General features: G+C 34.3%; 1 protein-coding gene across 3 annotated transcripts in view; it reads right to left on the reverse strand.

Moving 5' to 3' along the window:
- Positions 1-2,086: 2,086 nt before the first annotated feature.
- LOC125033447 (protein yippee-like 2) overlaps positions 2,087-5,139 on the reverse strand; it is a 108,351-nt gene continuing 105,298 nt past the window's right edge. For all 3 annotated transcript variants that reach the window (XM_047624962.1, XM_047624961.1, XM_047624960.1), the window contains one exon: positions 2,087-5,139. This exon is cut by the window's right edge and continues 1,724 nt beyond it. The gene's annotated coding sequence lies outside the window, so the exon portion shown is untranslated.

Raw genomic sequence — 5,139 nt, forward strand, 5'->3', positions numbered from 1 at the left:
AGACACTGGATGTAGTTAAGTCACTGCAGGAATTAACTGGTTTATCATGTCATTACTTCATTGTTAGAAACCACTCCTGTGTCATATATATCATAGCAATGCATACTACAGAATTGACAACACTTGAAATAATTAAAGATTTAACAATGTAGCTGAGAATGTAAGTCCATTCTAACATTTTCAAAATCCTTTAAAAAAATATACAATGGACTAGTTTACTGTTGTTATACAGGTGATTCCAGTTGAGTGTTGCAAGTTTTCTATGCAAAGCATTTTCTCTCAAAAAGTAAAACTAGGTTTTTATATATAACATTATGCAGACAACTTTCTTGGTGCTTCACTTATATCTGCTAACTAACAACACATAGTAAAACACTGTAGATTAATAATACTTGTAGTTTTTAAAATGTAACTATTTCATACACTGGATTTGATAAGGAAATAAATTAATTCCATTATATTGGTAAATATTTATTGTGTAAAGTCACATTTAGCAGCTTTTTATGTGAGACACTCACGTACCAAAAATGTTGCTGCCAGTTATGCAGATTAACATATTTATCTCTATGAAAATGATTGAAGAGTATGATATAAAAAATTACACCCAATATTTTAGAATCCTATATATATTTTAATGTACTACAATGGCAAAATTAAATAAAACCATGACCCTCCACAATTCTATGAATTTTTAACTATTTTATGGACAACCTGTAGTTTGGCACAGTCAGTCACATCCATGAACAGCTCTGGAATAGCAAGACCCACAAAATATAAAAATACAAATACTTAAGACAAAAAATATCAGGTCTTACCAATACTCCATCATAGGAATGATCATTTCTCTTGAGGAATTTACTTCGGCCTCATTACATTTTTAGAACCCTAGATTTCTGCTGTTACTTGGAATTCCTCATTGGCAAAGATATACAAAGTTCTGCCAATCAGTGATTCTGGGTCAAGATCAGATAGCCAGACTCTTAGAAAAGCTTCCATATTCTTCTTACCTTTTTGAACATAAAATATGTAAAGATTCTGATAACTGATAGGCAGAGTCTTAGAAAAGCTTCCATATTCTTCTTTCCTTTTTGAACATAAAATATGTAAAGATTCTGATAACAGATTCCTTGATCACAATAGTATACAGTGATATTAAATAAAAATATATTTATTAATCAAATATGCATGCCATCCTGAAAATGCACTGATCATTCTGATCACCAATACTTTTGAAACCAAGATATATAGCAGATTAAAAGAAAATAAAGTGGAAGTTAACAAGCTACAAATACTTGATAAATATATCATTCTGCATCTGTGGCAACAACCAGTGTAAGCTTCCTGTGAATAAATACTATATACAGCAGAGCAAATATGGATACTTTGTTTACATTTCGTTATTCTATTTCAATTATATATATGAATATATAGGTATGTATGTGTATATATGCACTCTTGTGTGTCTGTGTGAATATATATGTACATGTATGAAGGGGGCAAGCTCAGATTTTTGGAAGGGGAGGGAACCTGTGGTGGAAAATGGGTTAGACCCTAAGATTTTAATTAAAAGAAAGAGGGTCTGCAACACTTCTCTCTTTTGCAAATCAAGACTAAACTTTTGTTTTATCAAGAACTCTTATGTCAGTGGTGGATTGTTTAACATTAAATATTAAGTTAACAATTCGCAAACTGCAGGGGGGGGGGGGGTCTTCTTCTACCACTCCCTGGCTATGCCAGTGTGTGTGTATATATATTTGTGTGAAAGAGAGAGAGAGAGAGAGAGAGAGAGAGAGAGAGAGAGAGAGAGAGAGAGAGAGAGAGAGAGAGAGAGAGAGAGAGAGAGAGAGAGAGAGAGAGAGAGAGAGAGAGAGAGAGAGAGAGAGAGAGAGAGAGAGTGTGTGTGTGTGTGTGTGTGTGTGTGTGTGTGTGTGTGTGTGTGTGTGTGTGTGTGTGTGTGTGTGTGTGTGTGTGTGTGTGTGTGTGTGTGTGTCCATACTCAAACATATATCTGCAAAGACAGACACACAGACACACAGACACACACACACTCACACACTCACACACTCACACACTCTCTCTCACACACACACACACACACACACACACACACACACACACACACACACACACACACACACACACACACACACACACACACACACACACACACACACACACACACACATATACCTATTTGATAAAGTTATCCTACTATCACTGACTTTAAAATAATTAATGTATCCAGATTTACTGAAGACAGCAAGCTCTACAATGCTACGAGATACAATTTGTGAAAGGACCAGCAATTACAAATATTTAATTTTTCATAATCATTATTTATTATTTTCCTAATGCACTTTATTTCTTCACTTCATTTCCTGAAAACATACAAAGAAAACTGATTTAAAGTTGCATAAGTAGTGTATTTGCTGATCGCCTTCCCATTTGTATCCACATGTTGGAAATAAAAATGTTTCCAAACAAAGTATGTTGTCCTTGGTTGTAAAAAATGATCTATATACATATGAAATAACTACATTGATACTGCAAATCACCAAATACACCATCATTGACACTAATATCTTATGAGCTATGAGCAAAGGTGGGCAATATTTCTGTTCTATGCCATTACAAAAATTATTTTCATAAGTTACCAAGACAGGAAGCAGGAACCAAGAAGCCTGTGGGTATTGGGTCACATCCTTTGAATCGGGCAAGAATTCCCAGGTAAGTCATTCACAGCACAAAGCTGCTTGAAGGCCAACAAGTCCTTCCATCAAGGCAACATTGGAGGTTTTGATTCAATTTCCAGCTAATGGAACTAAATTAAAATATCTTGGAACAATACATGACCATCTCTGCTCTATGACACAGCACAAAATTAGCTCAGTGGGAGGGGAGGAGTCTGTACCAGCAGAATTAGAAAACAGTAAGTGTTTGAGACACTTTCAATGCTACTTTTTCATCCGAACTTCTACAACAAATACATGAAGAAGGAATATATAATAGAATATTTTAGATCTGATGTGACAGTATGTTTCTTGAAAAGATATTATATATGAGCATGTTATACATAATGAGTAAATGAAAGTCAGTTATAATGCTGAAGTATAACTGGCTTAGTATAAAAGTGACAAACACTGCACATGGACCCCTCTCACTTTGGACAGAATATAAATGTACTGTGGTCCTAAATACTTGTGTTCCATTCATCAACAACATGAGCATAGTAACCAGTGATTGGAGACTGAGAGAATACCCTATATATCAAGAGGGTATTGAAGCAAGCTGTAAAAAAAAAAAAAAAAAAAAAAAAAAAAAAAAAAAAAAAAAAAAAAGAAAAAGAAAAAAAAATTAAATGCTGAACCATACATTAATTACATTTGCCAGTACATGTAGACTCTACATGTTACAATCTTTCTCTCAATAACAGGAAATAACATCCTGTCTATGAATAATCTAAAATAAAAGCAGTTACCAGTGTCATGATGGTTACTATGAAATACAACATTGAAAGGAAACTAACCTATGTGAATGTTTCCAAGCTCCTCTACAATAATGTCAATCACAAAAGCGCTACAACAGCCAAAGTTTCCTGCACAATCAGTGGTTTCTCGTTTGACGAAAGGCAAATCAAACCAGATGGACCCATAAATGGACTAACTGATAAGATCTCACTATCCAGACGTTTCAACATAACTTTCTTTTAGGAGTGTGATCTATTTGAATGCCCTTCAATAGTAACTGACCCTGCACCATCACTAGATGTCATCACATCAAAGAATAATACCTTTACAAGTCCTATGGTTAAAAAGATACACAACTCTCAACATTATCACAGCAGACAGATCATTTTGCCTTTCGCCATCCACTTTTTTAGATCTCATGAACCATGATACAAACAGCTAGTACTGTAATATAACACAAGGCAGAGACATGCACACTTTTCGAGCTATTGGTTAGAATGAAAGACTAGAATGCCATGTAAAAATATAGGACCACCTTGTGGGGATCTCTCTTTAGTAAATATCTCTTCACACAATTATGACCATTTGCATACATTTAATGAAATGTGGAACTGTGTATGTACCAAGGTAGCACATACTGAAAGAACGTGTGCTGGCTGGAAAAGCAATTTATAATAATTTAACTGCAACTTAAAAGAAAATGACTCAAGGCAAAATATATAAAAGACTAGTAAAATTAGATGTTGACATACTGATAAATCAGATGTAGCTGAAGTAGAGGTATTTTTTTACAATTTGCAAAAGAAATGAGCAAACAAATCTCTAATATAATTCCTACTACTGAAAAGAAGAAAAAAAATGCGAGCGTACAGCATATAGTGACTGATGGAGAAAAAAAGATCTGTATAAAAATACAGATTAAAGAAAAGTGTAATTACACATAACACTGATTAACCTTCTTCCTATTAAGGTTAAATATCAGTAAGCTTGGGGATGAAGTCATCTTTCAAGTGAAAGACATACTTCAAAAATTTATAGAAAGTTGTTTGGTGCCATGACCAACTAAGACAAAGATGAATATGCTGACATAGTGGAGATAGTTAAAGTAGGCACAGATGCCAGTTATACACACACAGATAACTTTACAGAACTGAAGATAAATTTATGAGTTTAGAAAAAAAAAGTTTTTTTCTAGTCAGTGAATAAAATATAATACTTCATAACTAAGAATTAAGAAGTATAAGTCAAGGGTGCTTCTCTATCTACCTGAGCATAGAGACATGAACCAAACCATTGAAGTTTTAAATCCCCACATGCAGTGACTGGTATCCCAGATTCCTTTATAATTGCACAATCCAGACCAACTACCCTGCAAAGAGCTTCCCTTTGCAGATAACCCACCATCCTCAACGGAAAAGCATTGACTATCTTCTTATTCCCACAACTAGCATGGGAAATCTATCCCAAATACTTTATGGCAATATACATCAACATGCTATATAAACCGATTTATGTCATTTAATGAATGTGATAAGGCTAGCCAATAGGTACTTGGTTGAAGTCTTAACTACAGATGATTAAAGCTATGTTCAGTGTTCCACCATCAAGCCAAAAAGCAGCCAAGCAGACCTACTCAATGAAGAATGATATTCAATTGACTTTTAACAACAGA

This window comes from Penaeus chinensis, chromosome 16, assembly GCF_019202785.1.
Source record: "Penaeus chinensis breed Huanghai No. 1 chromosome 16, ASM1920278v2, whole genome shotgun sequence".
NCBI classification, from domain to species: Eukaryota; Metazoa; Arthropoda; class Malacostraca; order Decapoda; family Penaeidae; genus Penaeus; species Penaeus chinensis.